General features: G+C 51.1%; 1 protein-coding gene across 1 annotated transcript in view; it reads right to left on the bottom strand.

Annotated features, from left to right (window-relative positions):
- Positions 1 to 19,587, bottom strand: part of SV2B (synaptic vesicle glycoprotein 2B) — a 54,530-nt gene extending 34,943 nt beyond the window's left edge. Inside the window, exon 1 of the mRNA XM_044445023.1 lies at positions 19,373 to 19,587. The gene's annotated coding sequence lies outside the window, so the exon portion shown is untranslated. The remainder of the gene's footprint in view (positions 1 to 19,372) is intronic.
- Between the last annotated feature and the right edge of the window lie 2,709 nt (positions 19,588 to 22,296).

Here is a 22,296-nt window from a genome sequence, read left to right as displayed (position 1 = left end):
CCACTGGTGTCAAAAGACCTTCTGGGACTCAAGAAAATTGTGAAGAACAAACTATTTTAAAAGCCCTGACTTCAGCTGGATGAATACTGCAATACTACAAGCCATTGATCACATGTGGATAAATAGTACACCTTATTTCAAAGTGCTGGTTCTAGTGGAAGTCCTAAATGATTTCGGACGAGGACAGGTGAAGGACAACATATGTCTTGATAGTCTGCCTATGCACTGAGATCCTCAAAAAGGTCTGCTTGGCTTGACAGAGCCAGGACCACCTGAAGGCGTTTGGGTGGGTGCCTGAGGGGAGGTGCTCCAGTCTTGGAACCAAGCTGTACAACTCCCTCTTAGCTTGTTAGACACCAGGTAAATAGGATAGTCCTTCACATAACACGTGAATGACACGCTTGTGTTCTCTGCGTAAAGTGCAAGAGCTTGTTTGGTTCGGAGCAACAGACCTTTGGTGAGAAAAGGTGTTGACTTGGGGAAGAGACAGGGCTGGATTCATGGGGGGGGGGGATTAAAAAAAAAAGGACTGCCCTCCTTGGGGGGGGGGCTTCCCTCTCTCCTGGATCCAAGCCCGGGAGGGGAGAAGCATCAAGCCCTACAAGAGGAACATGTGGGCTCAGTGTCCAAAAAACAATACCGGGAACTTAAAATTGAAAAGTGGGTTAGTCAGATTTGCTTAAAAGTAGAAGAAAAACTGAATGGGGCGCAAAGAGGGGTCCCCTGTAGTGGAGACTGCAATGGAAGAGCATCATCCCCGAATTGGTATGTGTCATGCGCTGCTCATCCCCATGTGTCTTTTAATGTTGGGGGGGGGGGAAGCGGCAGCTCTTGTCTTGCAAGGGGAGCCCTCCACAAACCCCCACATTGCATTAATCTGTCTGTGCAAAGCCAAGCACACCGCCCCCCCCCCCCCCCCCCCCCCCCCCTAAGTAACGAATGCACACAACAAACCCTGGTCTGCCTTTCCTCATGGGTAGGGTGGCCATGATCCCTGCTTGGCATGGAAGACCCTCCCTAGCCTCTGTTTGTAGCATGGTCCCCCCCCACACCCGCGTTTAAGATAAGGAACCAGAAGGAGGGAGAGAAACTGAGGCCTTAAAGTCCTCAGTCGACTCTCGGTAGCCCACAAACAGCTGCACAAATCACTGGCCGCAATTATTGAAATGAAAGCGGGCCTGCCTAAATTGGCATATATGCATTTAAACTGGCATGTGTGACATGTGGCAAATCTGTGCCCCCTTTTGCCCTCTTACTGGTGATGCGCATCCTCTTTTACCCCACGGGAAGTAACCTGAAGCTTTGTGGAGAGTCTGATTCATGTTACGGAGCCACTGCAGGCTGTGGGGCGGGTCTTTCAGGAATGCAGCTATGAAGTTGGACCTTGTTTGGGTGAATTAGCTGGTGCATCTAAGCTATCGCCATGGACTGGGAGCAGCAGCCAAATTTCTTCTGTCCAGAAGCTGCATTTAAAGTGAACTGGTTTTCAAAAGATTTCTCACCCCACACCCTCCCAGAAAACCCATACAATAGGACAATCCAGTCAGAAGATGTTTCTGCACATAGCGAATGTCAAACAAGACGTAATCCTAAGGGTTGTGTGAGATATGATGTGCAGAAGAGTCTGATCTGAATGCCACTAGCAGCCACGGTCCCTTACAAATCTTCCTCTTTCAGTGTCTCTCCATTCCTCATTTTTCCAATATTAAGTTCGGTCCATCCTGAAATTAGAAACCTTTAAAAACTTTTCATGGAAATGTGCAAATATGGCCATTTCTTCTAATATATGCATGTTCGTACAAAATTTCACGCAATCAATGCATGTTTGCAAGTGATTTTCCTAATGGAATGCTCTTTGGAGCATTATTTTCATGTGTTTACGTCTGCATTTTTCCTGAATGCATTTTTGTATGTTTAGTTTGGATTGGAGAATCCCATTGCAAAAATCAGGGAGAGGCATGAATTTTGAAGGATAATTGCATTTTGTGTGTTGGTTGGAAAGCACACCGTTGAGCAATTAGGAGATTTTAATGCAAACTGAATGAACTTCGGCACCATCTCCACTCTCACCCCGTCCATGTTTCCTAATTAACACCACCAGCACCTGATTTTGCTATTTTCCTTCAGGGGGAAACATGGTGCAGCATCGCCTTTCTTTTAATTAGGAAAGCGACCAAGCGCAGAATGGGTTAACACGCCAACCAAACATCGGGCCATAGCTCCATCTCCCAGTGCATTCACGTATCCTCCCACCTCCTGGCAGTTTGCAGGTCGCCCGCGTTATGCCTTCGTGACCCCCACTTCAGTTGATTCGCCATGCCCATCTCTTTGTCCTTTGGAAGATGCCCAGCCCTGCCCCGCGCCCCCCCCCCCCCCCGCGGCGGCACACGAAGGAGAGCCGAGAGCAAGCGAGCCGGCGCTTTCCGTGGATTGCAAGACCCGCGGGTCCCTCGCGGGGCCTTCGAGCGCAAAGGCGACCGGAGGCGCAGGCCGGATCCGCGCGGCCCCGGCAACGACCCCTCGCGGCGCAGGCCGCCTCGCAGCTGCGCCCCCTTCCGCGGGCGCCACTGGTGAAAGGCAGGACAACGCGCAAGAGCCGCTAACTCGTTTTACGCGGAGCCTGCGAAGGCGGACGCTTTTCTCGCGGAGCGGAAGGGAGGCCATTGCAGCCCTGTGCGCACAGACAAAACTAGCACGCCGGAGAGGAGGAAGGAGGGGAGGAGGCGAGCCGGAGGCGCCCAAGCGCAGGGCTGGTTTCTGGCTTGGTTTGAGCTTGGAGTCTCTTAGTCAGGCCTTTGGCTGAGAGCAGTTTGGGAAGGAAAAGCTCCTTTGCCCCTGGCGAAAAGAAAGCACTGGGCGAAGCGCTCTGAAGGCCTGCGCCGAGCCAGGCAAGCGGCAGGACCTGCCAGCGCGTGCGCCTGCTCTGTGGAATACCCTCCCAGTGAAGCTCAGCAGGCGCCTTTGCCATAGTCTTTGTATCCTCGGGGCTTTTTAGGCCTTTGCTTCTTAAAAAAAAGGCAATACTGTTTAGTGTTGTTATAGGCCAAACTGATAATACCAACTGCTGTTTTTATGCTTTATTTATTTGTTTATTGGATTCTATTTCTATGCCACCCCAAAACCCACAGGTTCTCTGGGCAGCTAACAAAACTAGAACATAAAAACATGCATCAATTACAACAACGCAAGAATCAGTCCGATAAAAGATAAAACTATAAAATAATAGAACACCTCAAATAAAATACACTCACACACACAACCCATAAATTAGCCAAAATTAAATTAAGATTTTAAAAATCCATAACAAAATATAGAAGTATTAAATAAATTTAACTTAAATCCACCAAAAATTTAATTTTTAAAAAAAATTAAAAGCAATTTAAAACTAAAAGTTTAAATAAAAAAGCATTATTGTTCTTATTGTAATTTTATATATCATGCTTAAAATTTAATTCACATCCTAATGATCCAGGCACCCTGCACTGGCCAACAGAAAGAAATTCCTGTACATTTCCAATTCTGTCAATGGGAAGACGATGGGAAGGAAAACAGCAGCAACATGAGAAGCATGAGTAGAAAGGTGTTACAATATCCGTGCATGATGCCGAAGTGGAAGGCGCTTCCGGATTTATGGCACTGCATACAGTTTGCACTGATGTGCACTTGTTTAATTAGAAAGGGGTGGGCTACTTTGGAGGAGGTGGGGGCCATCCCCCCCCCCCACGACTCCCCACCGGGCTGCCCTCACAGTGCCATGCCAGTAACAACCTCTCCCCAGATTTTCTGGCCTTTGGTCAGAAAATCCTGCAGCCAAGCACGACAGAATGGCCAGTGGGTTAAACTGAATTTGCTTTCCAGCTAAACGTGATGCATTTACCACTCCCTAGCGGTAAACTACCATTTTTATTATTTTTCCTGCCAATACAATTTTACCAGCTCAGCAGCGATTGGAAGAATATGTAGGTATGATTCGATGGTATAATTCATTTTAGGGCTTTTCAGTAAAAACCTTTCCATACCATTCCAAGCATTTGTGAGTGTGTTGCCCATTTTCAGGGCCCACACACAATTAAGATAGCCCTAGCAAACGGATCTCTAAGGCAAACCACTATTATTATGCCCATATTCCAGTCAGTGCAACTGAGCCTGAGAAATGGGGGCTTTTGCCACCGAGCAAGCTTGTGGCCAAGGAAAGATTGAAACCAGAAACTCCCCAGTTCATATACTCTTGGCCACTGGTGCTGTACAAGCACTCAGGAAAGCTGTGGAAAATTAATCGTATTCATCCAGCAATACTTCAGCAAAATTGCTGCATGCGCTTAGATTAGTTCTACAGGCCAGTGCAAAATTCATGTCCTCTCAAGAGGGCAGCTGGGGCCAGTTTTGGCCGCATGCACTCATCTGCTGCTCAGGAACACCCTCGCCACCCCGCTCCTTCCCATCGATATTTCATGAAGGCCAGGGAAGGAGGGGTGGCAAATGGGGAGCTGAACACCCGTTCCGGCAGCAGTGCCTTTGAAGGGTTTGTCAACAGCAGGAGGGTGCTAAGTGGATTAGGTACGATCTCTAGTGAGGACTGGATGAACCGTTTTCTTGTGCATAAATATTTGCCAGCTTTCACACATGTCTTCAGCAATGGGATGGAAAGGACTTAAGACTGGAAAAAATACTCCATGTGGGGGAAAGCAAAACCTGTACATTCGCCCATCCGTGGCTAACGCACACAGTGGCATTTCTGTGCTGCTTCCCCCTTCATCTAAGGAGCTGAAGCTGGATAGCACCCATCATCCTCCCTGTCTGCATCTTATCTTCAGCAGAGCCCAGTGAGGTAGGCCAGGCTAGACTGGGAGACAGTCTAGCACAAGGCCCCCTGCGGCCCAAAGGGCTCCCCCTGTTGTGCTGGTGGGAGGCTGCAACCCCGACCGAATCCTGCCACCCGGCGTCCCACAGAAGCCCCCTGGTGGGACGCTAGCTGAGCTGTGCCAACGCGCACAGCACAAAACTACATTTCCCCCCTAATTTTGCATTGTTACCCCTCTTTTAGGAGGCTATTTTCCAGGGACCCTAAGATTTGACTCAAGGGAGCCCCAGCACAGAAAGTGCAAGGGAGAGAAAGGCCCACTCCGTGCCTTACAGTTCGGGGAGTGAAGGGCCCCTTTTCCGTCAGAGGCTGCAGTCTGCCAGGGGACTTGATGACAAAATGAGTGGGCCACTCCTCTCTCTCCCCCCCTTCCTGCCACCCTGTTTCTCTCTCCTTTTCTGCCATTTGCTGTCTCCCTGTCTCTTTTGCTCGCTCGCTCGCGCTCTCTCTCTCTCTCTCTCTCTCTCTCTCTCTCTCTCGCTCTTTTTTCCTCCTGACCCAGATGAACCAGCCAAAGTCCAGGGACAAACAGTTCATAGAATCCTAGAACTGTAGAGCTGGAAGGGGCCAGAAGGCCCTCAGGTCCAGCCCCTGCTGGTGTGGGATACCCAGTTACACCAACCCACTCAGATGCCTGTCCAGTTTCTTTTGAATGTCTCCGGTGTGGGAGAGCCCCCCACCTCCCCAGGTAAGAGGCTCCATTGTCGTACTGCTCTGACAGTGAGGAAGTTCTTCCTGGTGTCCATCTAAACCTGGCTTCCTGTAACTTGAGTCCCTTATTCCGTCTTCTGCAGGCTGGGATGGTCAAGAAGAGAACTTGTCCTTCCTCTTTGTGACAGCCTTTCAGGTACTTGTCGTGTGTTATCCTTTCTCCCCTCAGTCTTCTCTTCCTGAGGCTCAGCATGTCCAGTTCCCTCAATCTTTCCTTATAGGGCTTTGCTTCCAGTCCCTGAACCATCCTTGTTCCCCTCCTCTGGATCGTTTCTAGCTTTTCTGTGTCTTTTTTAAGCTGAGTTGCCCAGAACTGGGCACAGGACTCCAGGTGAGGTCTGACTGGTGCTAGTGCAACTAGTACTTCACGCGTTTCGGAAGTGATGCTTCTCTTAATTCAGCCTCAAATAGCATCTGCTCTGTTTGCAGCTGCATTACATTGTTAGCTACTATTTCGCTTGTGATCTACAGCAACCCCGAGGTCCTTCTCCTGTGCAGTATGGTTGAGCCAAGTATTTTCCATCTTGTAGTGATGCGTTAGGTTTCTTGTGCCAAAGTGGAGGACTCGGCATTTGTCCCTAGTCGATTTCATTCTGTTGTTCTCTGCCCAGCGTTCTAACCTATCAAGAACTCCCTGTATCTTCCCTCGGTATTCCCGGGCATTTGCTTTCCATCCAGCTTTGTGTCGTCTGCAAATTTAATTATTTTTACTTGTGCTTCCTCATCTAAGTCATTAATAACAATTTTGAAGAGTACCGGTCCCAGGACAGATGCCTGTGGCACCTATTTGACACCTCCCCCCAGTTTGAGAAGGTGCCATTGATGGGCACTCTTGAAGTTCGGTCTTTTTTGCAGGGGATCCAAAGTGGCCTCTCTCTCGAGGCAGGCTTAGAAAATGGGCTGGAAGTGGGCGTGGCCACTCCGTGGGCTAGGACTGTGAGTGATGGGTAAAAATCAGAAATGAGAGCCAGTGTGGCGTAGTGGTTAAGAGCACGGGACTGGGACTCAGGCGATCCGGGTTCGAGTCCCCACTCGGCCATGGAGCCAACTGGGTGACAGTCAGACTCTCAGCCCAACCTACCTCACAGGGTTGTTGTTGTGGGGATATGATGGAGGTGGAGAATGATGTGAGCTGCCTTGAGCCCTCTGTAGGAAAAAGGCAGGATATAAACCGGGAAATAAATAAATCAGTGGGCCTAAGGGCACCTGCTCTGTGCTCAGGGCCCCTCCCACCATCAGCTTTCTCCTGTAGTTTTACCTTTGCCCCTTGCCTAAGGGGTCAGCAACTGGATCTGACCACCTATGTCCTCTCCCCCGCAACATGAAAATAATACTTTAAAAGATCAAACGTGAAGGATTTCAGCACCCATGCAGAAAAGAGGGATCCTCTTTCCAGGTCTCTCCTCTAATTCATGCACAACGATTCTGATCAAAAAAGAGTCAGTGAAACTTATCCCGCTTCTCTTCGACTCATTGCCGCCCCCAAGACCACAGTGGCGTTGTTGTTGTTTTTTGCCAGCCTGCTGCTAATTAATACTGTGCAACTGAGCAAGGAAGATAATTACAGAAGCTGCTATTCCATCGCACTTAACCTTTCGGCATCCAAGGTGGGGCCAGCAATGGGACAAAGCCGAACACACTGGAAAGGGGGTGCATTTTGTCGCCCATTACTCATTCCTTCCTCAACAAAAGGGGCACGAAGGGGGCAGGTTGAACCATCCTTTTGCCAGGGACCACTCGGACAAGGGTGACAATTGTCCCAGGGCTTCCAAGCCAGATTTGGCTTGCAAGCCGCCTCTTCTCCATGCCCAGGGGAGCAGAATTTGCCTGCCCGCCCGCCCTGTGAGTCCTTCTCCTTTCCCTGTCCTCTCACAGTTCTGCAGCTGAACATTTTGCTCTGCAGTATACAGAAACAGAAGGGGGGTCTCACAAGCAGTACCCTCAAAGCTAAGAGTGTATTAACGATCCGCCCCAAGTGTGTCCATGGACGTGTTCTCAGGCAAACACATCCATTCCATGGCACCAGCTAAGAAAAAATACCTCCTGCCAAATTCTGATTTGTACTTACTACTTTCCCAGAGCCGAAGCGGTTCTGCAGGAAGCTTTTTACTCCCTGCTCAGAGAAACACAAACCATGGCTTCAGTCGGAAGGGCTTTGCGCTGCTTCCTGCCAATGTGCTCACTTTCTACATGCAAGAGGGGGATTTGCACAAATGCACAAACCTGCTGGTTTGTGCATTAGTGTGAGTGAAACAAAATTTGCATGTGTCCCTAAAAATCTGATCCTGCCCACGTGAGGAAAGCAGGGTGAGGGAAGCCTGGCAAGATCTGCCGAAAACCAGGCAGACCGGAGTTCGCAAAATCGGTGCATGCCCCGCAAAGCCCAGGGAGGGGAGGGGAGGGGAGGGGAGGGGAGGGGGGATGGGTGGGTGGCTGAGGCATCCCAGCACGGCTGGCTTCTCCGCCCGCCCTGGCTGATGGGACCGCCGCCGAGGGCTGCAGGTTCCCAGAAGTCAGGAGTGCTGAGCAAGGCAGAAGGCTGCCAAGGTGAGCCTTCTGGAGACCTGCCCACGAGCCGCAGTGCCCTTCCCCTCTTCGGTTTTCCGGGGAGGCTGCAGCAGAAGGAGAATGCTGTGCTCCCTTCCCCAAGGAAAAGCTTCATTAGGAAAGTGCATCCGAGTGGCCCCTGCCAGCGAGCCTCCCCCGCCCCCCTGTCCCTGCCTGCACGGCCGAGCCAGCTGGTGCCTCCCATCCTGTGGTGCTCTTTAAATATTGAAAGGATGTCTCATCTGGCGCTGGCCGCCCGCTGGGTGGGGGGCTGCCGGAGGGCGCGTCGCAGAAGTTGCCACACTGCAGCCTGGAAACAGGCTTTCCTGGCCAGCCCCACGGCTGCAAGGCAAAAGCACTGCTTTCTGCCTCGGAGGCTTGGTCCAGCCAGTGCTGGCAGCTCTGGCTGGCAGCGATGCTTCTCCAGGGCTCCAGGCCGCATTTTCCAGCCCTGCTTGGAGGTGCTCTCAGGGGTGCGGCTTCAGACTCATTCTGCCAGCAAAGCAGGTGCGCTTCAGGGGAGCCCCTTTCCCAGCCTCAAAGATGAGAAGCATAGCTGGGCAACCCTACACCTGCCTCCTCAGGAATAAGCCCCACTGCACCCACTGGCTCTCCGGGGATTTGGGCAGGCGTTTCCCCAGCTCTGCCTGAAGGGGTGAGGGTGGAGTCTGGGCCATCTGCTGCAAGGGGTTAGGGATCGGGGGCCACACCAGAGCTGCTGCCATGTCACTCGCCCCCTTGGCCCCAGCTGGCCGGAGCAAGGCATTCGAAGTGCCTCTGCGTGGCTCAATAAAACAAGGCAGGGTTTTTGTGCAAGGATGCCCTGCCCTGCCCCGCCCTGCCCTGCCCTGCCCTGCCCCAGTAATTCCCAAGGAAATTCAAAGGCTGTGCTCCCAAACACCGGAAGGTACCAGGGTGGAGAAAAATTGTAAGGTTGCTGGGGCCTTGCTTAGCTTAGAAAGCAAGTCAGGAGCAGGCGGTGTGCAAAATGGTGCTTGGTGCAAAGGAAATGGAGAGGGAGGCTTTTTTCTTGTCCCGAATGCTAGAATCCGGTGGGGCATCCCAGGAAGCTGCTTGGAACGAGATGCCCAGCACAGAAAGGGAAGAATTCTTCTCACAGCACAAGTAAGCCATGGAATTCGAGAGGGAGCGGTGGCCACCAAACTGGTTGGCTTTAAAGGGGGTTGAACACATTCTTGGAGGAGGAGGAGGAGATTGATGCTGCTAGTCCTGATGGCTAACTGCCACCGCCAGTATGGGAGGGCAACGGCCCATGCAGCACTAGGAATATGGCTCAGCATTGTGATAATTTATTCCCCCTCAGAAGGAATCCAAAGGAGGAGTAAAAGAGAGGCAGGTGAGTTGAAAAGGTGGAGTGGAAAGTTCACGATGTAGTAGAGAAAGAGGATATTAATGAGAAGCCCGAATCTCATGGCAGGATGGGCTGGAGGAAGAACGGAAGTGAGAGAAGCACAGCGTTGTGCAGAACTACATGCTGGAGAAACTCACTGGGGAGTTGGACAAATTCGTTTTTTGGTGAATTTGACCTGCAGATTCCACAGCAGCCCAGCTTTTTCAAATCACGTAAATCTCATGTGATTTGAAAAATTTAAGCATTCTTTTAAAACTTTTTTCGGGGGTGTCACACAAATACTTGTGCAAATTTGCACTAGTGCACAGTCATGCAAACTGACACTTCTGCACATTTGTACTAAAATGAATCAGGACCACTGAGCACTGGCAGTAATGGGCACTTGTGCAAATGGAATGAAATTCCTGGAACATTCTTAAAAAACAAACCCTCCAATTCCTTCCAGGAGTAAACAGCAGAATAAAAGACTCCCGACGATCCAGGAAAACTGTGATCCAATTTTTGAGATCCCCCTCGGCAGCCCTTCTCATCAGCCTGCCAGTGAGATCCATTTGGCGGACAAGCATAAGATACATGGCTTTTTCCACAGCAGCCGCATCACAAGACAGGTTTCAATGTATTTTTGTGGGCTTGCAGGTTTTAGAGGATTTAATGTCTGTTGGCGTCGTTGGGCTTATGGAGCTGATTATTTTGTACAATAATATATTGCTTTTTTATAATACTTGTAGTACATCTTTAAACTTTAAGTATTTTCCTTACATAAGGTGCCTTTGGGAAACATTATAATTAACCAGTGAATTAGTCACAAGTGTGTTCCAGGTGGAGTCAACTCTCTATTCTTCTTCCTAGGTTTGTTCAGTTTTCCAGGAGCACCCTTGTGCCCATAGCAGGAACGTGCAAAATGGCAAACCTTTCTCCTTCTTAGAGAGATTTTGCTGCAAGATGGAATGAGCAAACCTCCTTCAGCAAGCACAGAAGGCTCGCGCTCGCGCTCTCTCTCTCTCTCTCTCTCTCTCTCTCTCTCTCTCTCTCTCTCTCTCTCTGCTCCTGGAAGTGTGATCTAGTTGGGCAGGTTCCACATCAAGACAGGGGACAGGATGCTGCAACTCAGGCTCCCTAAATCTGTCTCATGTATGAATAATACAGGAGGCTGCTTGCAAAAAGGAATGGTTTTAATTAGTCCACCAGCTTTCTCAAGATGTTTCTAATTAAAAAGGAAATATCGAGCCTCCTCCATGGTGTAAATCTGTCCAACAATGAATTTTGAAAACCCAGTTCCTGCAGTTCCTGTCCTAAGCGAAAACATTAGGGGCACAGGGGTTCAGGGCAGAGGCTGAATTGGGGGGCCATGATGCTTTGCTCAGCTCTAACTTAGACTATTGAGACATGCCTACCTCAAGTTTCCGTAAAAGAGCATTCAGAAATTACACTTGGAGCCTTGTATAGTCCAATGAGATCCATTCAAGTTAGCCCCCAGTTTGTTTCCAAACTTTGAGTCGTTTGCTTGGGTTGTTGGTTTCCAAGGCCTTCAGGTCTAGGATATCTAAAGCCAGAAGGTATTTAAAGCTGGCCAGAAGGCAGCTCTGCGAGCAATTTTCAGTAAATCAGCAACAGTTCCCAGCTCCCAATGATTTAGCATGAGTGCCAACAGCACGAATATTTAGGGAGCAGTCTTAGGCAAGTTTTGACAAAAGGAAGTCCTGTAATTCACAGCATTCCCCAACGTGATGGGTCTATCAAAGAACATTCAGAGGTTGTACATCAGATTTTGGCTCAGATGGAGAGGAGGAGCAGAATCTGCAGCCAAACTGCCAGGGGCAAGGGACCCAGAGAAAAGCCAGGTGGTTGATGAGAATCAGACAGTTTCAAGTTCTGCAGGAAAGTTCGGTGGGCATGCCGGGGGGAGCAGGGCAGAGCTAGCATCGTGCGCCTGAGGGTGCCACATCAGGTTAAAGGGGTGGGCTGCCTGGAAGTCCCAGATATTTAGTCCTGAAACAGGAATCATAGAACCAAAGAATCCTAGAAGAGTAGAGTTGGGAGGGGCCCTGAAGGCCATTGAGTCCAGCCCCCTGCTCTTGCAGGACACCATGTTACACCATCCCACCCAGACAGCTGTCCAGTTTCTTTTTGAATATATCCAGTGTGGAGGAGCCCACCACCTCCAAGGAAGACCCACCTTGAAAGTGCTGACTCTTTCAGTTTGGAAGGTTGGAGGGGTGTTCGGTTGGGAACCCATCTTTAAGCCACATTTTCCTAAAGGCCAAAACTCTGACTTCACTTGTCTCTTTTCTTATTGGCATCTGCAATGCCCATCTTAGCAACCCCAATGTGAGTTTCTCTGATCCACTTTAACATGATGAAGCCTTTTAGTTAGAAAACCCCCTGTCCTGGTCTGTGTGGAGAAAAATGGCCATGAGTGTGTTTGTTTCTCTGAATCTTATACCACCCCATAGCCTGAAGGATCTCTTGGCGGTTTGCATCTCTCTTCTCCTGCTCTCAATCTTATTGCCACAACAGCGACTCTGCGAGGTAGAGAGTCTTGGCTGAGCGTCACCCGGTGGGCTCCATGGCTGAGCGGGAACTCGAACCCAGATCGCCTGAGTCCCAGTCCTGCACTCTTCACCACGACACCACACTGGCTCTCATGACTTGCATGGGTTTCATGCCATCCAGTCCTGGACAACTGACCCCTTTGTGGGCTATTGGGCAACAGCAGCAAGACCTCCTTGCTGCTCTTGCTGAGCTTGCTCAGACAACCGCAAGTGACAGCTGTCCTGCCAGTGCCCAAGCTGCACGGTGGAACAGCCGTCACTGGCCCAGCATCCCCCTCGCCAGCCACACCCCCATTTTCCAGAGGATGCTTTTCACACCCGGGCTGACTGCCAGTGACGACCCCACCGAGACACCCAAGCACCGCGGCTGCACACCCGGGAAACTGGGCTTGGGCGAGCGCCAGGGCACCCGGTTGCAGGGGGCCAAAATGGGAAGCCTCACCCAAGCCTTGACCCAGGATGCGTCTGCTTCAAAGATCCGTGGGTGCCAACCCCAGAGAGGCCATAACCAGGGTTACTTTTTACTTTGTTTTCTCCAGAAAGCAAAGCTTCAGGTGCTCTTTCCTCATGAAAGAGGGAGGCATAGAGTACCCCCTTTGTAGTCAGAAGCCGTTACCCATTCATGGATGGACCCACCTCTTCTCAGAGTTCTGCATCTTCTCTACCTGTTCCCAAGACTCTAGAAAGGCAAAAAAGCAAAAGCAATCCTGTTTCCAGCAGCAAAGAGTTTTGGTCACTATAAAAGCTCACTTCTTTTAAAATGGGGGTTTTGACTAATTAGGTATTCTAGGCAAGGATGTATGCTTGTAGGTCCTTGCCCAAAACCCATGGGGTGGGTGTGGGGGAGACTTTTTAAACAGAGCTCCAAGTTTCAGTAGCTGAAAACTTGCCTTCAGAATGCAGGATGATATTGGAAAGCCTGTACAAAACTCAGAAAAGGCCCACGCAAAACGCATCTGTTGGGGAAGGTTGCGTACAAAAATAAAAGTAAGTGTTCCTACAACTTTATCTGAAAATATGATTCATGGAATGAGGCAAGAATTTGACAGAATGGACTTGCAGGAGCTGCCAAGGGGCCGATGGGGCCGATTCACGCAGCCCTAATGAACTTCTGCGGGCGTGAGATTTTGCACGCTGTCAGGCATCACCCCTTCTCAACATGTCCTGCGCCCCCTCCCTTTCTGCTGTCTTTCTTTGGCAGGACTATTCCTCCCACCAGTGAGAACAGAAGCCATCTGTTGAAGCCAGACCAAGCGGGTGCCTTAAGTCAGCCCCTGCTTCCAAAGAACCAAGCAGGAGAGCCCATTTTGAGAAGTCTCCTGTTGACTTCATCGCATTGACACAGGCAGGGGCACTTTAGAAACAGAGAAACGGAGCGAGTCAGAAGGGGTCTCCAGGGCCATCTAGTCTGACCCCGGCTCCAGCCGGCTCCGCTCACGACATGTCTACCTTCTGTATGTCTAGCCTATCCTTGAACACCCTCACCGATGGGGCCTCAACCGCCTCTTTGATGCTTGCCCCCTCCCATTCCTCACATGGCAAAGGACACCCGGCCCCCCAGCTATGCAGGAGTAGCTTCCTTAAAAGACGAAGAGCCCCAATCCAAGCCGACTCCCCCAAGATCTCCCACAAGTGACCAATTCCTCTATTGCATGGCAAAAGCTGCCAAGAGCAAAGAGAAACTAATTTCAAGCCAAAAGGCAGTGCATATGTTCAAGCCACAAATACGGCTGTTCTTCCTATCAAAAGTGGGCTGCCAGATTTTGCCCATGGGCTAGTAAAAGAAAGTCAGTTTATCTGCTGTGGGAAAAATGTTATGTTTTGGCAATATGGGAGAAGGCGAAAAACGTCTCCCTACCTGACCTTCAACCCTGTTTTTCCAGTATGAGCGCATTCTTTCCCAAGCCAACATGTTCCAGGTTTATCAAGAAAGTTGGCGATCTCTCATTCTAAATCAAGGGCACTCTTTCCTTCCCTTTCTGACCGCATGATTTATGACAGTGTGTCCTAATGGTTAAAGGTGATTCTGCATTCATAGAGGATGTGATATTTTGTTTTCATCTTGAACCTCGGCCTTATGACTGCTGCCCACGTGCCTTGCTTCTTCCGCGATCTGTTTCCCATCCCGTGGTGGTGGAGAGCAGTTCTTCAGTCCACCGCCTTCAACAAAAACTGACCTGCACAGCCCTCTGGAAGGTTTTCAACCAGAGAAACTTCACTAAAAGAGGACCCAGGACTACCTTGCAGGACACATCATTGCCCGCATGTGTCTGCAGAGAAGTTCCTGTGAACAGAGGTCCAGGAAAAATTGGCCACCCTATTTTGAGTACACCCTCAGGGAGCCAGAATAAAGCTGGAATGGGACACGTCTTTAAAAAGACTGTGCTGAATCACATGCCCTGCTGTTGAGCTTCTTTTCCGTGGCACCTTTAATGTACGGGTTAATTCTGAGATGGATTCTGTTGGGATCGAGGGGAAGAGGGAAATGGCCCTCTGAGACTGAAATCCACTTATTCAATGAGAATTAAAAACAGGAATTGTTAAGAGTGCTTTTTAAAAATCTAAGCTAGCTGGACTCTTGGCTGCTTCTGCAAGACCCACGGTCCCTCTGACTGTCATTCTGCCTCTGCAAGGAAGGGCAGCGTGCCCAGCAAAAGGAGAAGAAGAAATGGGAGTTTCTGAATGCTGGACTCTCACATTTCCTCTAATAGCACTGCCTGCTCTCCCCATTAAAGGTGGAATTGGCCATAGAGGTGAGCCGAGAGCTGGATGCAGCATATTGCTGAGGGCACAGCTTTGATTTTTCTGCTGGTGCAAGGATTCCCTGCTCCCTCACTCCCAAGAAGGCGAGCCAGAGTTTGACCACGGGAAATTAGCTCAGTGCTGAGCCAGAGTTCACATGTGCCCCACTCCCAAGGGGGCTGCCAACCCAGCGTCCGGAGTCTGCCTTCCAGTGATGCCGACGGAGGTGATGCCCCTGTTTGGCTGCAATGCCAGAAGGTACTTCTCAAAGGAGGCTGAAGGATGGCGGGCGAGAGAGGGACAGACACTCCAAAGCCCCTCCATGAAGGCCTTTCACTGGTGGCACTTGACGCTTTTCCCCGAGCTTCGTTACAAAGGGAGCAGAGACAGTGACGTGCCTATCTTTTAACCCTTAGCAGCCACTCCTCTTCTGAGCGTGCCATTTCCCCCATGCCTTGCAAATGAAGAATAACCCTGGATTAGGATGATCTGGGCTTGGGATGCGAACTGAAGAACTGGTTTTATTTGGTATGATTTGGATGTGAAAGTAAAGGAGTGGCTTTGCCTTCTGTGAGAGTTAAACGAATCCTAGTCACTGTCTCTAATGCAGGCGTGTGTACATGCAAAGGACCCTATGGAAATGGAATATAGATTGGTGCCCCATGGGCACATGGGTACAGCCGGGGAGCCCCACCTAAGCACGCTACACCTCTGCACCCCCCGGGTCTCAGAAACTGAATTCCACCAGGACTCCCACAGCCGTTCGTGGGCCGGGTGCCTGCTGGGACGGGAAGCGTTCGTGAAAGGAGACGGGGCATTTTGGGGCCAGGGTGTGGTCCTAGGCAGAACTGCCGGCTGCCTGGCCAGGGATCGTCCGGCGCAGCAGGAGTGGAGGCAGGCATGACACACCTGGGCAATGCCTGCCCCAGGCCTCCCTGTGGAGCAGAGCTATTATTCTGCCTGTGAACGAAAGCACCGGCAAGCAAGCAGGAGAATTCGCTGAGCGTGCTTCTTCAGCAACTGGGCAGTGTCTCCCATGGGGGGAACATATAAATAGCCTACACGAAACAGAGTTCTGCCTTTTCTCTAAATATAGCCCTTCTCCTGAGAGAGACCTTTTCTTCCAGCTAGCCCAGAGGTCCAGACTGGTCCCCAAACCACCATTAATCCACAAGCTCACACGGTCCACAGAAAAGCTGCAAGACGTTGAGTATATATCTGTGGCTGGCCATGCATGCATTCATTCGTCCATTCATTTTTATTTAAAGTTTTTAATACGCTGTCCCATTACTAAAAGCCTCTGGATGGCTTACGAATTTCTCTTTGGGAGTCCCAGTGTCCCTGGCCGCTGCATCCAGCCCTCCTGCGAGCCCTAGGAGAAAGGGGTGCTGAAGGCGCATTTTGATCCACCCAGGAGGTGCACAGAGGGAAAGGGGCCTTTGCTTAAGGTGTGGGGGGGGGCAGTAAAGCTGGGAAGAGCATCTAAAGCTGGCCTGAGCTGCTGGCTCCCCAGAGCGATGCAGGCCGGCCAAGGGTGTGCCATCCCCACCAGCCCCAGCCTGAATGAGGCTGCAGCTGCAAACAATGACACCCCCCCCCAAAGCTGCTCCACCCCACCTTAAAAGCACCCGCAGGCTCCACTGGGGAGTGCCAGTGGCTGGGGGACGGAAGAGCAGAAGACCTTCCTCACACGTCCCCAAGGCTCCGCCTGCTCCGCAGCGGCAAAAGTCCAGCTCTGCCCTAGGATCCCACAGCCCTAATCCCAGAAACGTGCCCGGGGGGGGGGGGGGGATTGTGAGGCTGTGATGTCCCACTCCTGCCTGCTCTCTACAGAATTGAAGACGGAAGCCGACTCATTATTCTCACTATTTTAAGCACAGCTGGATGCAAAACGGGTCTCCTGCTGAAACACCTATTGTAGATAGAGGGGTGGCCCTCTTTGTCTCCAGACACACGGTTTCTCTTACTGAGCACCCGGAAAGTCTCCCTCTGCTTGGCTCCGTTCGAACTGAGAGCATCGCAACCCTCGTTGTTCCCTATGGGGATACCAAACAATCTGAGATGTGTCTACCCAGCTGTAAAACCCACTGAATTCAGTGGGGCTGGCACATAGGTCTTTGTGGGTGGATTGGACCCTCAGCCCTGAACTGCCGCTGAGGAACACACCTGGTATCCCAGACGTGTGAGAAGCATCCTGGAAAGAAAGCGTGTCAGAAAACCCACTAAAGTGCAGCACCAGGTTGCTTCCATTTTGTATCCATAACTCCAGAGTCAACCCCAGTGCAGGCCGTGGGCCTTCAATGACTTCAGTCTGTGACAGCTTCCCGGCACAAGAAAATGCTGCTTTAATTGCCTTAGCAAACTGGACAATGTAAACCCGCAGGTGAATTCAGCGTTAAAATAAACAGAGGTACATCTTTTTGATTGCCTCTAAATGACAGAAGGCACACCTGCACGTATAATAAAGGCAAAAACAATAGCAGCCGCTCGCAAAATGTTGGTTTACCTATGAAATGGGTGGCTAATACTTGTGCCTGGGGCAAATGACTCCAATGCCAGAGCTGGCATTTACGCAGGTGAACAAGCTCCTAAGTGGCCCACGGACTTGGTCATGTGTGGCATGGAAAAATCTTCTCTAGGCAGCCAGACAGGGCTGTTTAACAGTGTGGGTATGCCCAATCCATCCCTTGCAGGCCACAGAAATATTTGCAGATGGTTTTGTGGACTAGTAATTCAGTGGACTTTCTATAGGGCCGAAGCATAGTAAAAAAGAACCAGAAATAAAGCACCAAGGACTGAAAAGATTCTATCCGCAACCCCAGACCTCCAGCCTCCGACATGCGTGCTTTGGATCAAACCAACAGCTGTACTTCTTTAAAATGACCGATTCAGAAACAGGCACGATGCTTTCCTCCGCACGTATGTGCTTCCTTGGAATCCCCCACATATATTTCTTTCCTTGGAGTCCACACGATTTTTTCAAGGATCCGTTTGGCTCTTTCCATTAGGATGCACAGATGTCAACCCCTCCCCACCATTTCTGCCCCCAAAGCAGCTTAATCAAATGGATCGAATCTCTCCCCCTTCCGCCCATCCTCTGTCTCATACCATAATTCATCTCGGGTATGAAGTTCTTGGATGGGTTTCCCTTTTTATTTTTCATTATTGTTATTGTTTTGCCAACATAAATGCAAAGACTAGAACCCGATCTTAAGGGACCACTCAAGGGTCAAAGCCCAGAAGGATGAGGGTTCTCATTACGCTTTAATGTAATTGCCTGTGCGCATTTCAGGATGATGTGAAAATCGCGGAGTGAGACCCGCATCCTGCACATTTTCTCCTGCATGTTAAACCATCACAAAGGTGTGTGTGCTTTACTACAAGAGACATTCATTTGGGTTTGACAGGTTGGTTATTTTGGAAATAAATTCTCTCTCTCTCTCTCACACACACACACCCTTTGCCATAGCACAGACTAGAAAGACTATGTAATATAACGAGACTAAAAAGATCAGCACTCTGGCACCTTCGAAGGAAGACAGGCCTGATCCATGAGTTACTGCATTTATTTGGCTAAGGCCTAAGCAAAGGTCCTTGTGGGCAGACTGGGTTGCAGAATCAAGTCACAAGACAATTCCAGGATTTGGGAGATGAGATTCTTGGAGTCCAGCCGAGGGACTGAAGCTTCCCACTTGGCTGATGTGTGGAAAAGCAAACCTTGGGAAAGCTGTCGCCAGCCCATTTCCCACATTTTGACACTCACTCCACTTTGGGAAAATTAGCTCACCACGCCAAAGTTCATCTTTGATGACACTGCAAAATATCCGTGGCAGGCTCCCCAGAGGCCAGCTTGGCTCACGAGCCTTTTCCCAGCGCAAATCTAACGGCTAACCCTTTGCTGTTCGAAGAACTGAGAGTCGAAGACAAAATCTCTCTCCCACCCGCCATCTGTCCCTGGTTCATTGGACATTTCATTAAATTTACGATGCTACATGCACATTACTGTCTCCAGCTTCCCCAGGATGCTTTCCTTTGTCTCTTAAATTCACGCTGTGGAAATTTAATCTACAGAAAATACAAACCAGCCCGCGCGGCAGAAAGTTTATCACACTAGGTGCAGAAATGCAGCTATTTCCCCCAGCCCTAAATGCGTATTCACTGCTGAGCCTTTTCCGAGACCAACCTGAAACAAACCACCAGCCAGCTAAACACACCCAACTGGAACTCTCGCAGCGTGGAATCGAGTGTGGGTATTCAGATGTACTAGGTCTCGTGGCGGGTGGGGGGAGTAACGCGGCCACCTACAGCCCCGCTTGCAATCTAGAGAGACCCCAAAGCTCTTTCGCTGTCTTCCTGAAGCGTCCTTCCACCATATCTTAGCTACAGGCACTGCGGAACCTCGGCCCCCCGATCGGATCCCGGGACTTCGCGGTCTCTCTCTCGCCTCCTCCACCGCTGTGCCTCCCTAGCCCTGGTCCCTGCCTTCTCTTGGCCAGCATCTCTCCTGCGCTGGGTAGGCGAAAAGTAGGAGCGGACACCCCAGACACGAGCAGCGAAGAGAGGGGTGACAAGAGGACCGTCTCTTACCAGAAGTAGAGGACGCTTCACGCCAGAGCTGCCGAGGATTCGCGTCTTCCTTCGCCCACTCTTTCTCGCTTCTTGGCCGCCGCGATGTTGCAGCCCGGGGGGATTAGGCGAAGCGAGCGGCCTGGCCAGCCAAGCGGATCATTCTGCTGGGAACAAGCATCCAGGTGAGGGGAGCTCAGCCGCGAGAGAGCCCATCAGCGGGAGCAGGACGGAGGGAGACTGCCTCTTGCACGCACAAGCACGCACACCCCTACAACAAAGCTGGGGGGGGGGGGGGGGGGGTGCCAAACAGATGGGAGGGGGGAGGGAGGGGCCGCGAGCACAACAGATGTGTTGACTTTAACTTATCCAGGAAATGGATGGTGCTCAGCATGGGGCGGGGGGGTGGCGGGGGAGGCAGGAGGCAATGTTAAACGGCGAGGGCGCGCCGGTGCCCCGGCGTCACTGGCCCCTTCGCCTCCCGCGCTCCAGCATGAAAAAGCCGCAACTGCACGGGCAAACTCCTTGCTCGGGAGGAAGCGCCGCGCCGGGGGACCTCCCGCAGCCCCTCTCCAGGTGGGCAGCCTGAGCCCGGTCTGGGGCAGGGTTTCAGCAGGTGGGGGCACAGGCAGCCGGGAGGGGTCGCGCCAGACGCTCTGGCGCACCTCCCCGGCCACACCCGGCGATGGCGGGGCCCAAGCGCCGCTGCACGGGGCTGAAGCGCCCGAAGGCGGAGGGCTTGGTACCCCGTTCTCCCCCTGCCTGAGCTGCCTCCTCCCCTTCAGGAGGGACGGACCTTGGGGCTCCGGACAGTCTGCCCTGCAACGTCGGAGTCCGCTCCCCTCCAGGCGGATGGGGCCGATGCCCAGACCCCAGGCCCGGCTCCCGCAGGTCTCCCAGCGCCAGAGGCGGGTGGAGCGAGAGCCCGCTTGAGGCGAAACCGGTTACGGATCTGCCTGACCAGGCACAGAACCGGCTGGAGCGCAGTGCCCGCTTTCCCCTGCCCTGTCGTTGCAAAACGCTCTGGGCAATCCGTGGCCCTGGTTTTCTCTCTGCGGGAAACAGAGGCAGCCTCTTTGGCACCAGCAAAGATGGGAACGCGCATCGGCATGACACGAGCGCTGTGCTGATTTGCCTAAGCAGAAACGCACGTTTAGCCATAACGGCTGCAATGACAACTGTACAACTTCCCAGAGAGCTTCGGATGTGGGGCACTGTGGAAATGCAATAATTAATTCAACACAGTGAGCCCAGCTACAGCCAGAGCTGTGCCCCTTCCCAGCTATTGCAGTCCAGCTGTTGGTGGGCAACTTCCTGGCTACTACAGCTCTCCCTTCTTGTGGTTCCTTATCTTCAGAATGAACCAGGACTAGATAACCCATCAAAAAAGGATTCAAGTCCTCTAATACAAGTCCTTTACTTAGAGAACTGTCCTCTGTAAAGTCAAACACACGGCCACCCTGTGGGAAATACCTCCATTTCCATTTCAGCCCAATATCTGGGGATTTCCTCCCCATGTCAGAGGAATCGGGAGTAAATCTAGGCTCCAGACCATTCCCACTGACTGTCAGAAGCCCCTTTAAACCTTACTGTTACCTGGTGATACTCAAGGGCCCCCATACTTCAGGGAGAGGTGGGCAAGGTACTTTTCTGGGAAGAGTAATGCTCTTCTCGTCCACTTTGGTCCTCTTTATATTGCTCCAGCAAGCAGTGAGCCTTAAGTAGGAGGCTGGCTTGAGTTAGATGGGAAGGGACCGAGTCTGCTTGAGCAATCAGACTTGGGTAGTGGGTTTGGACAGTTCGCATCTTCATAGCTGAGTCTCCACAGCTGCACAGGGTAATGCAACCTGCCCTGGATGCAGGAAGCCTTCTGCAGAGACTCGATTCTGAGAAGCTGGAAGCCTTTTGCAAGCAACGCCTCCTCCTGAACCACCGAGTCAGAAGCCTCTGAGGAAACATCTCTGTAAGCCTTGAACAGCTTGGCTGGCATCCTGATCCTGTTTGTGTGAAACCTCCAGAGAACACACAATGCCAAACCCAGCATCTCTGAGTGTGGAATCGGGGTTTATTTGGGGGGGTGGGCCTTGAATCCTTGCAGCATTGCTTTCCTTCACCCTTTCTCCAGATGGCTGTTCTTTTTACCAACCACCCACATGTTTTTACACAAACATCCCTCTGGACCAGACCAATACTTCCATCCAGGAAGCTGCCAATGGCCCATCCCTGCCCGTTTTGCCCTCTGGGAGAAGTTTTGGGATGCATCCATAAAATGTGGCATAACAAAATAATCTGGCAGGTTTATGTTGCTGGGGGGCCTGAGGAGCTGTCTGTCAGGAAGGAAGTCCCGCCTCCATGACAGAACTGGGGGCAGGGGTGAGGTTAGCAGCCTCACCAGGAGCTGGAACTTGTCAGTTAAGAGCAGGAATTTAGCCTGAGAAAAAGAGAAAGGGGTGGATCAGATCTATGACTCCCTGTTGCAAACATGCGTAGTTGTCCTTCTAGATACCCCAATTTTGAGTTTGTTTAGGGAGAAAAAGGTGTTTCCCAGCCAGCCATTGAAGTCAGCGAAGGATTGTGCCCCAAGCCCGTTTTGAATATTGAATAAGTCCTGTGGTGTGTGATTTTAGAACTCCCTTCCTCACAAAGGAGAGTGCCTGCGAAACTCGTTGCAGTTCATTTTTTAGCAGAATTAGCCCAGCCTGCACTTCCTGAACCCCAAAGGATGGATTTGCATCAATCTGCAAAGAGAATGGGCATTTCCACCCTTGCACTGCGTTTTGTACCCCTTTCCAAACAAACAAAAAAGAGAGAGCGAGAGAGATTTTGACTACACATGTACATTTGAGAATTGCATGCGAAAAAATGCATACATTTGACAAATTCACAAAAGATGCTTTAATCAGTGGGAAAAGAATAACCAAAGCAGGCTTTTGGAGCAGTTTGGT

The sequence above is a fragment of the Varanus komodoensis genome, unplaced genomic scaffold (genome assembly GCF_004798865.1).
Source record: "Varanus komodoensis strain SLA01 unplaced genomic scaffold, ASM479886v1 scaffold46_3, whole genome shotgun sequence".
NCBI lineage: Eukaryota > Metazoa > Chordata > Lepidosauria > Squamata > Varanidae > Varanus > Varanus komodoensis.
The sequence above is the reverse complement of the archived record's forward strand: the minus strand, read 5'-3'. Positions and strand labels throughout refer to the sequence as shown.